The sequence below is a fragment of the Diuraphis noxia genome, unplaced genomic scaffold (genome assembly GCF_037042655.1).
Source record: "Diuraphis noxia isolate RWA-SAM2 unplaced genomic scaffold, SU_Dnox_SAM2 contig0004, whole genome shotgun sequence".
Lineage (NCBI taxonomy): Eukaryota > Metazoa > Arthropoda > Insecta > Hemiptera > Aphididae > Diuraphis > Diuraphis noxia.
The window spans coordinates 38,921,293-38,933,666 of record NW_028301714.1 but is presented as its reverse complement, the minus strand read 5'-3'; the positions used below and the strand labels follow the sequence as shown (position 1 = coordinate 38,933,666).

At 25.7% G+C, this 12,374-nt stretch overlaps 1 protein-coding gene across 2 annotated transcripts in view; it reads left to right on the top strand.

Annotated features, from left to right (window-relative positions):
* LOC107163241 (uncharacterized) overlaps positions 1-12,374 on the top strand; it is a 147,858-nt gene that overhangs the window by 56,552 nt on the left and 78,932 nt on the right. For both annotated transcript variants that reach the window (XM_089227129.1, XM_015510551.2), the window contains one exon: positions 12,201-12,284. The gene's annotated coding sequence lies outside the window, so the exon portion shown is untranslated. The remainder of the gene's footprint in view (positions 1-12,200; positions 12,285-12,374) is intronic.

Sequence of the window (12,374 nt, the reverse complement as noted above, 5' to 3'; positions counted from 1 at the left end):
AATGTCTTATAATCATTATCAAAATATTATTTTCGTATTGATTATCAATGGAGTACCCATTAATAAAAACATCTTACCAAATATTTTCAACGATTAAGCAAATGTTAATATTTTTATTTCGATAAAATATAGAATTTAGTATTGTACATTATGGTATTATTATTAATTTTAGTATATGTTGATTTAAGGATAAAAAGTAATTTGATTAATGAGAAAAACCTACATATTATTAAGGTTTTAATGTATTCATTAAATTATTGTATAATATTATTTAGTCTTAATGTTAACATTTTATAATATCTCAAGTTAAGTTAGTTTTTAGTATTTCAGAGATTTTCAGTTCTATGACCGAGTATATAACACATTTGATTCAATATATCTACCAAATACATTTTTTCATTTGTTGTTTTAACGACTCACATAATATTGTTTGTACTGGTGATTGTATAACTTCTCTGCACTGTCTAACAAGATCTAGAGATTTTCGGCTTGACCATTAATAGTAAATGCGTCTGTTAACGACACTCATTTCGATTCTCTTGAAAAATTTAAAGTCAGCTTAATAAAAATAATATCATATCTTTCGCCGTAAAAACGTACCGTACTGCAATATCAACAGACAATAAACACGCTTTTAAGAGTGATGATAAATAGGTGGAGGAGAGAGAGGAAACAAATATTTATCTAGTTTAGGTTTAATGTGCAAAGTGATCGTATTGGACACATGTGGGTGTGTTCAGTTATGTTTTGAGTTTCACGGATGTGATAATATAAATAAAAAAATTTAATGGTGACGGACCAACGAGAAATCGGATTAACGGTGGGTTTACAGGAGAACGGATGACTATAGAGGTCATTTTTCATTTAGCCCCTTTTTATGGCTGGCCGAGACTTAACCGATATTTCGGCGCATTAAAGCGCGCCAAAACCACACTACCATTGGACTACCACTACCGACACCACATCATCACCGCCACCTCCATACCATCACCACCGATGCCGCCACCGGTCGGAAAACTTGCTGATTAAATTTCTGTCTGTTAGATCGATAGACCTCACCTCATCCTCATCTCACCTATCATTATTTACTATATACTATCTCTGACGACTAACAATTTGTCGTGTAGTAAAACGGTCAGCGAGAGATGTAGGCATGTACGCCGCACATTATTCAAACATTTTTTTTTCCTATAAATAATAACACTAAAAACCAATTCTACTACAGACATATTTTGTGGTAGGAAGGTTTTTTTACCTATACTTATTGTATGTATACATATTATACACAATACAAATATATACGTCATACATATATATAATTTAATGATTATTTCGATTTAGGTATAGAACATTTATAGATTTTTCAACTAATAGCTCTGAAAATGTATAATATTTGGATGATTATTATAGTAATATATAATTTCGATTTCTTGTAATAAACGAACGTTGAACACGGAACTAAAATTACGAAACAATAATAGTTAATGATGCAATAATTTAATTTCAATAATCATGCATCATATAATAGTAGATAATTCAACATTTTCCAATTTTTTCAACAATTTTTAGCAAACATTTTTAAATCTTTACACAATGATAGGAATATAATGCATATTAGTATTATCTTGTATCATAAACATTTTATTATAATTTGCATTTTGTCATACATAAATTATGAATAGCTATTTGGAAAATGTAATGGTCATCATAATATAATTATGTGCTTTAAAGGTACTGTGTTGGTAAATTAAACAAGATTATTTTTTAAGTAATCAAGCAACAGAAATAATATGTGATTTATTTTATGATTTTCTTTTATTAGTGAAATAATTTAATGAATAATCTAATAACTAAATGCACTTATAATAATAATATAATATACATGAATGTGAATAATACAAGTGTTTATACAATGGATATAATTATATAGATACACTGTAGATGGTTTAATGTAAATTCATTCGTAGGGAAAGTTTACTTATGACTTTCCGGGTAATTATGATGTAATTTTCATCGTTGGGTATACAATTTATTCATACTAGATGCAATGGACGTCAGATAATTCTCTTGGCGAAAACTAATGAATTTCTACAGGAAAATATATTCAAAGGAAATTTGAATGACATTTCTATGAGAATATATACTAGTTGCCTGTTCTTATTATATCAGTGTCAACTGATTACAGATTACAATAATTTATCGAAAAATATTTAAATATAATAATATTATGCAAGTATATAATGAATATTTATATAAAGATATACCTACATATATTTTAGATGCAACTATTAAAAAAAAAAATTAGTGGATACATAAAAATGTCACGAATTTAAAATAAAACTAAAATTTAATTCGCTCAATATTCATTAATGGTTTTCCTCTTGTGTCATGTTATAGTGTTCGAAATAATTCGCCATAAAACTTTTAAAAACAAAAAAAAAAATAATAACATATAAATGTAAATATGTTATATTTTGACTTTCATCATTCAAATACATTAAAATAAACGATGGTAACATATTAAACAATGTAATACCTATAAAATGTTACCAACATTTACGACGTAAAAACCATAAAATACATATTACATAGCGAATTCATATATTTAAGTCACATAACCATCAAGATTATTAATTGTTTATTACATTAAATTTTAACTTATCATAATTGGACAAATATTTAGATAAAATGTAATTTTTTTAATTTGGTTATTTTGTGTTGTTATATATTGATTTTTAAAATATATTATCACTAAAAAATATTATCTAATTTAACCATCATAATTTAAAAGGAAAATATATGCACAAGAGTGTTAAGTACTTTTATTTAATAGAACATATTATATTGCTCAGAATATGAATTCAACTGGTCGTAAAAAAAAATTAAAAACGTTCACTGCGTATTTAAATGAAACAGATGAAACGACAATCGTATAAAATAGTTTTATTATATTACAAAAGAGAAAAAATTGATTCCAAATATATTCACAAGAATTTAAAAACATAAGATATAAATTTAGTCATATATATTTTTTATTATTATTAGCAATTAGTGAACACTACTATAGCTCCACAATTATAACGGAAAATAATAATTATATAACAACAATTAAAAAATTTTAATCACACACAAGCGATTAACTGACCAGTTTAAATTGTAACGTTATTATCAATAACCATAACATGATACTTGTATAAATAATATGAATATAGATTTCGAAGGTATAATCAATATACTGAAAAAGAGAATAATAATTTATGGATTTGGTAGCTTATTAAATATAGAAACGAGGAAAGAATTAATTATAGAAGTTAAATCGGAAATAAATTTAGATAATATTATTTCTAAATTAGAGATGTGTGGGATAGTTTTGGATTGAGGACCAGAAGCAGCGAAAGCATTGGAAAGGATTGAATTGAAAGGAATATTGGAGAGGGGCTCAGAGGTTTTGTTAATGGAATAAGAGAACTTATTATGGGATATTATAAGTTTAACTTGAATGCGTTTTTTGATAACGGATTGATAAACACGGCATACTTTTAAGTTGGCCGTGTGTGCCTCAGAACAGAGTGTGCATTTAGCTGGACTAACTATAGGTCCTTTGTACAGTCTTGGGAGCGATGATCTTCACCACATTTGACGAATCTGGATATGTGATGGTAATAGTTGTCGGTATGGCCATAGTCTTGACAATTGTGGCAGTGTGGTGGACCAGGACCGGATAGATGAGGTTTCTCGATTTTTACTTAGGTGTTGAGTAACGAAGTGATATTAAAAATATCATTGTTGTTATCCTAACAATTTAGATCAACAAAAAATAATGGGAGACCGCATTTATTTTTATTTTTGACATTGATGACTTGTTTCACCGAATGTCCTAGTCATAAATTAAACACTCAGATAATTTAATACTTATTGCAAAGGAATAACAATTTCACATTAATTTACAAATATTTTTTAGTTAAATATTTTGCATTATTTAATTTAAAAAAATATATACTTTACTATACTAATTGTTTATACATTTAATATCTAAACTTAATAAAATAAATTTTTATTTTTATTGTTACTTGTCTTATATATCATAAAAGTCACGTGTAAAAAAAATTGAAAAAATTGATAAGTGAAAATAATTTGATCATATTATATTTACACTTTTCTTGGTACATATGCCTATGACACACTAATTTCACCACCACACCAGGATTCCGCAACTGCTTGCTGGATGATCCAAAGCCACCTTAACATGATAAATCTATGGACCAAACGGTGGAAAATAAAAATCAATGAAACAAAGTCTACTCATGTAACTTTTACATTGCGTAAATTTGTTTTGCCCTCCTGTCACATTTATCAACCAAGTAATTCATTCGTCAGACGTAGTTAAATACCTAGGGCTAATATTTGACAAACGCCTCAACTGGAGCTTGCAACTTAAACGAAAACGCAAATCAGTGAACTCAAGACTTCATCTCTTGAGACCCCTATTAAAATCAAAACTTTCTTTAACCAACAAACTTATGATATACAAATCGATAATTCGTCCGGCTTGGCTCTATGGCATTCAACTATGGGGGTCAGCTAAACCATCAAACACTAAAACCCTCCAAGCATTCCAATCCATATGCCTATGGCTAATAACCTCTGCCCCTTATTGGTATGTTACCAATAAAAACCGACATAAAGACCTGAACATACCAACCCTCAACGACTTGGCCAAATCCTATTACTCAAAATTCCACTCAACGCTCCATTCAACCCCCATAGTTAAAAGTTTATCCTCTACCTCAATCATTCCTAGAAGGTTAATAAGGCAATGGCCAAGAGATCTGCTCAATACCTAATTAAAAAAAAAAAATAAAAAATAAAAACCCTAATTATAAAAAATAAAATAAATAAACTCAAACCCTAATTTCTTATCAGGTGGCACTGCTGAGAGCCTTCCTTTTCTGCGATTAATGTTATTTTTTTTTCTTTTTCTTTTTAAGTCACCACATTTACTTATTATACACTGTATGTATAGATTGTAAATACACTTTTATCTTCAATAAAAACAAAACAAAAAAAAAATATTATATTTTATTATATTTTTTTTTCAAATCAAAAATCGTTCATAAAAAGTAAATGGGTCTTAACCAACTCATACATAGATTCATTTTTCAAATACAATGGCTGATTTTCGATTTAAAATTTAAAGACTCAGCTCGACAGCCCACTCAACTACGAAGTATCTCACATTTTTTCGCAATTTTTAATTCTATTACACTAAAAATAAATGAAGATTAGTTGCACATTTTTAAGCTTTTATTAACTTTGTAATAGTAACTGTCTTTTCACTGTGCTACCTATATATCTTTAATAAGAAAAAATAAATTTACAATGCCTGCTACTTTTATTCAATTCAGTAAAGCCTATTGTTCGTTTTTCTCTGAACATGCATTTTCATTAAATCAGTCTCGTTAGCACTTTTAAACCCTCTATAATAGTCTCTTCTATCAATACCAAAGTTAAACGTAGTTTATAAAATTAAAAGCAGATTTAAGTGAAGGGAGACTTTTTTTTACTGATGGTTATGCAAGTATCTTTAATACTTCATATAATGTTGAGTGATCCATTTAACCTGCAGAAACAGTCACTTTATTGTTTATTATATTGTATATTATTATACATATCACATGCTATACGGAGTGGTGTTGTGTATTTTTTTGTTTTCTTATGTTAGCTTCACGGGTATATTCTGACTTGCATATTAATATTATTTCAAACTCCACCTTCCTGTTAATACAAAAAAATTCCATAACCTCCCAAGCTATTATCAGAACCATCTCATTAAAATCTTAGCAACTTCATCAACACAAGAAATCCAACCTAACAACTTAAAAGCTATTGTTATATAGATATCTTCATTTCCAATAAATCATATTTCAAAAAAAGTCTAATTAAAAAGTAGTGTGGTAGTAGTGGTTGACTTCTTTTATCGGTAATTTAATAATTTACACTATAAAGCAGTGGACACCAAACATTTTAACCATATTCAAAAAGTTAAAATAATAGGTTAAACCATAGAAGATTACGTTACTCCCAATATCAGGAGCGTTCCGAAGTCGTGAACTTGAAAAAAGTCAAAGTATTCATACCAATAGAAAATGAGCACTAAATAATATTGTTCAACATAATTAAAGATTTAGTTATTAAAATACGAAATGCCAGAAATTACTGTGAAAGAACGTATGATACTCGCTATCTCCGAGAATTAGGACTCTAATAAAGTGAGCATTGGGGACGCATAAAAAAACACAATTCAAACTCACAGATACGGTTAACCCGCTACATCGTGCTTCGTGGCGTGGCACTAAGACTATATTGAAGGATAGTTTTGAGGGTCTTCTAGAGAGATGTATATTCAAAAGTTCATTTTAAAGTATGTTTAATATTTATATTATTATTAGTTATTGATCCATTTTAAGTCTTTTAAATTGTATAACATAGGTACTAAATATGTAACTAGAATTGTTTATTAAATGTATTAAATGACTCAAAATATCTCGTTATCTAATTAATATATAGCATATTATTGCATTACCATCTTTATCCATGAACAAGATATTGGAGATCTTGATCGCGTAAAGAAAGCTAATTTACATTTTGAACCTAATGTAATTAAGGCACTATGCTCCGATCATGAATATTTATGTATAATTAATTTTACAGAGAGGTTGAAGAATATAATTGGCACTTTTAATGACTTTAAGTAGTTTTGGATCGTGGACAAAAATTTGCATGTTAGATATCATTAACAAAAATAGAATAAAAATAATTAAATAAACTCAAAAAATAAATATTCAAACATGATATATGTATTTAATTAGCTATATAAACTACATCACATATATATGTTATATATGTTTGATAGTCATCTTTTTTAGTGTTTTGAAAAAATACTATTAAAACATAATTTATATTTTATACTACACCAACTAAACTATTTCACACCAAATAAACGCTTAACTTAGTTAATATTATATTTTGTTCTTGTAATAATGTATTAATATTAGTTTCTAAAGGTATTAAATCTAAAAAAATCTAATAAATTAATTAGCTTTTAAAATCTTATATTACCTGTATTACTTTCTATTATTACCTTTAAGCAGTGTAGAAAAATCATAAATATGCTTAAAAATTTAACATAAACACTTTCATACGTACATTTTCAAATCACAAGCCGTAATTTATAAGATGGATTCATCAGATAGTTAATACGGTTCAACTATAGTTTACCATAAATACAATTTTGATAGATAAAATTCAAGGTAAATGTAATTAAAAAAATTTCTTGGATAACATAAAAAAGTGATGTAAAATAAATGAATTAAAACTATCTCTGGACTGATATCTATGTAAACAGAACTAAAATGTTTTGAAAAATAAACTGTAATTTCTCCATCATAACTATTGATAAGTAATAACTTCATTCACATAATATGTTTTATAAATAAATCTACTTCACCTATTTTCGTTTCCAAATACTAAAAGTTGTTGGTATTATAACAAAATTTTGATTTACCATTTCCAATTAAATTTTGAAAGCATTTATCTGACCTACCAACATTTTTATATTGCAAAAAACCAAAGAAAATTAATACGCGGTTTACGCTTCTTAAAAGGCGCATTAGTTTTTCTCTTTGAAAATATGATATCAAGTCCTTCAAAAATCAAGATGGTAAACCAAATTTAGAAAAATTAACAAAGGAACCCATGTCAAAATGGAAAAGTGCTACATATCATACATAGTAAACGAATCAATGACATAATGTTGCAAAAAAAATGCTGAGGTAAAAAATTACCTATCACATGTAGAAAATATCAACAATAGAATATGGAATCTATAAAATGTGAACTACCCAACGTTACGTCATACAGATAAGCAGCTATAAAATATTTCACATCATAGTTGTCTTTATAGTATTGTTGTAAAGTTGTTTGTAGATATCCATACTAATTAGTTTACAATATAAGTTATATACATATAAAATCAGTATGTATTCTGCTGTGATATTATTAGTTATATTTCAGTGACTATTTTGTGTTGGAATTCGTTTCTTTTTTAAATATAATAAAATTATTAATTATATTCTGTACCCTTGTATAAACACAAAATATTTTACACTGTTCAAATGTTATAACCATTGTTAATATTATTTTTTCTAGTAAAAAAAATACTTGTATGTGAATATTAACTACTGTGAATTACTTTAAATCACATTTTAATCATAAATAAAAAATGTTCAAGAATAAAAAAGACCCGATGAGTGCTGCTAAATATATTTTTTAGTCAATAGAAACTAAAGATTTATTATATTTTATTTTTATGTTAGTATTAAATACAACTCATTAATCATTGATGACATACGGTAGAGTATAATTCCCCATTGATGAATTTATAATATCGTAATTGAATATGATATTTATTAATTTCAATTTTATTTATTTGATTGCATGTTTTCAAGATGCAATATTACTTGTAAAGTGGTGATATTTGTTTAATTGTGAGATGATTTCTACAAAATGATGATGATATACCACAAAACACTTAGCTAGATAGCTAAATTCGTGTTAAATTGAGAAATTTCGTCTATTTGATTTACTGACAGAAAAAATGAAAAAACCTACAAATTATCTAGTCAACTGAAACTAAAATAAAATGTTTCCATCTGAAATATTGACAACGGTTGTAAGAAAATCAATAGCTGATATAACGTGATACAAATCTTCAAGAACCACGGGATTATAAACATAATTTATATTAAATAGGTTCTTATTTATAAATACAAACATAAGTAACAGCGAACAGCGTGGGTTGGAAACACTATTGACCTGAAAAAATTATAAATCCAATCTAACACAAGGATAATCTGCATTCTAGTACTGGTAGTTGATGAATATGCATAAATATTAATAAGGTTTATACTTTATAGACCCGTTTATATCAGGCAGACTAAAATTACCATGAAAAATAAAGTTTCGATTGTCAAATGTATTAACTAGATTCTGAGCTAAATGTGTATAAAACATATTATTATGTATTTATACTGCATAATTAAATTGAATATAAGCACCATAAACTATATGAACTAATCAATTATCATTAATGAAACAAAAACTAACAATCAATTAACTGATCAATACATTCTTAGAATTCTAATGGGAATTATTTGTGAAGATAAATGATTTAGCATAGAAATAAAGATATTACACTTTTTCAATCATAACTCATGCATACATACTATTTCTATCTCGTTTATACATAGTTAATATTGTAATTATTATATTTTTATATTTAGAGTAGGTATCTAAAAATAATCAAATACAAAAAAGCTCAGTTGAATCAAACGAAAACATTTTTTAACTACTTAAAACGTTCATAAAATATTTAAATATTAAATTTAATAAACATAGAACATGATGAGACTAAGTTTGTATTAAATTGCAAGTGTTAATAAAATAAATTACAAACGCCATCAAAATGAAATAATCATAATTATAATTGAATCATAAACTCATATTAAAATTTAAAAATTTAAACAATTTAAATCTGACATTCATTTAAAATTATGCAATAGGAGAAAAAAATGTTATTTATTTACTTAAAAATTAGCAACGGCTTTATGGACAATAAAGTGTGATAATTTGTATTTATATGAACCAATGAATTTACACCGTTCTATGGTAACTATATTGGTAAAACCATTTTAGTTGATAATGATTTATTCCTTATGATATTTTATAATAATTTCCAATCAGTGTATAGTATAATATATTAATATGGTATATGCGATATTTTGTAAAAAAATATTTCTACCCACTGCATTACTTATAATAAAATAAATTGTAAAATATTCTTAGTAATAGAATCTGACACACCGTCTCCGTTCAGAATCATGTTTCGTATGCAATGATTTATCATTGTTTCAACAATGAAATTCAACACATTCATTACAATGACATACTCAATGATGAGGTATGCTGAAGATCTAAACATTCTAAACTATACAGAGATTAACTTCTCCGGTAATTATTTTTAATTTAGTTTAATACTCAGTTTTCAGTTAAAACAAGTAAATCTTTTATATTTTCAGCAGTTTTTCTAAACGTAAAAATAAATCGGTAACAAAATATTTGACAAACATGGGAAATCTAATTGTAAAAAAATGTATGAAATATTACTGAACTCAGCAGTGCTGAGATTCATTTTTTATTTTATTTTTAATATGATAGTTCATTATCATTCTAAATTCAATATAACACCATAAATACATCACATTGAAAACCCTAGAATGTTTCAATGAAACTTTACCTCAATTATAATCTTTTATAAATTCTATTAAGTTATAACTTTTTCAGAATTTTATCAATACATAAGTCATAATGAAAGCGCGATAATATATATGTGATTGTATTCGAATAGTTATATATGTAAAAGTTATATAGGTAAGTCCTACGAATATATTTAAAATAAAATATCATATTATTAACTTTATTATGGCATAGTCTAAACAGAATATAATTCAGACTTTGATGTAGGTACAATTTAAGCTTAAATATAATATGCAAATATGAAGTTGACCTGCATATTGTGAAAATTATTCCGAATTAAATAAAATTTTATAATTCCAGCAATGTTATTAGATAGTGTTATCAAACGATTATAATGGGAAAGCACAATGACAATAAGTGAGCGTCGCATATTCACATTAACTATTCAATTTTAAGGTCCGTTATTAAGAAACTAGATTTACATAAGCATAATAAAGACAATTCTTAATGGAATAATTTATAGGTAGTTCCTAAGAATAATAATAGTAAACATTGAAAATTGTGAATACATAATTTATATTTATTGTCTAAAATAGTAAAATATAAATAATATTTAACATATCCTTATTGTATCCATGTTATCATCGCATAATATTATTTTAATGAAAAATATATAATACTCGTCTTCTAGTTTATTTTAGCTTTTGAATTGTCTAGTTTTGATCATTAGAACCCTATATTTTTTTGATTTTAAACTTATTATCATTATTTAAAAAAAGACTACAATAGTACTCTTATTATTCCGAGTGAATTCATAAAAATGCTATAAAAAATGTTTGTTTCAATGATTTTCAAAAAAAGTCATAAAATAATATTGTTTTAGTTATTTTAAATTATAATTATATACCTATATAAAACTTTAAAATATACATATATATCTGTTGAATATGGTTAGTTATTTTAAATTATTATTATTATATATATATTACACTCTAAAATATATATATTTGTTGACTATAGTTTAACCGTTAAAGCGAGTGAACACTTTAGATTCACATAACAGGTAAATCCTTGGTGTCGTAAAAAAAAAAAAAATGTTATAACAATAAATGTATTAATGTGTCATGTTTTATTTGTAATCATTTTTATATATTATAAAAAAAAAACACAGCATAACATTATGCAAAATTCTACAATACTGACTTTAAAAAATAATTATTTACATTCATTCAAAACATTTTCAATTAAGATAAAGTAATAGAATTGAAATATTTTTATATAGTTATTATCAGAACCAAAACTATTATGGTGTATATTTTACCTGTTTAATTTTTAACTAAGGAAAAATTAATTATAAACAAAATAGTTAGTAAAAATATTTAAAATGTATAAGTATTAACTAAAAAGTACAATATAATAAGTCACATATTACATTTTATATATTGTAAGACTCATCAATTTTCTATTTTTTTTCTAAATTTACGCTTTTAATTAATTTATCTTAATTCGTTTTAAATTATCTATGTACGAACAATCAAAAAACAAATGCATTAAGTAGATATTTAGCTCAAATTAAATAATTGTAATTATAAATCGCTTACTATCTTAAAAAATGTTTTGTTGTGCTTTTGTTGGAATGTATGAATGTATTATATTAAAACCATATTATGTTGTCATACTTGAAATAATACCTATGTAAGGTGTTTAGTACTTGTAATTATAATCGCATTTTGTCTATCTTATAATTCATTTACCACTGAGAAATTCCCACTACTCCGGGTCTGCAATATAAAGTCATTTACCCTTCAAAAGCAACATGTCTTAGTTTATGTCTATCTTTCATGCATGTTGACTAAGTAAATTAATTAAATTCGCGCCATTTTCAGGTGCGGTTCAGTGCTAATTAAACCAAGACGAACATAAATGTGAGACAATATTTTGTGTTTTATATGCGTGGATTTGAAAACTTGGTAAGTAAAATAAACAATAACTATTATACCTAACTATAATATTTTGAGTTTACTTGTATTACATTGAATATTTCACAACAAATTGTCAGG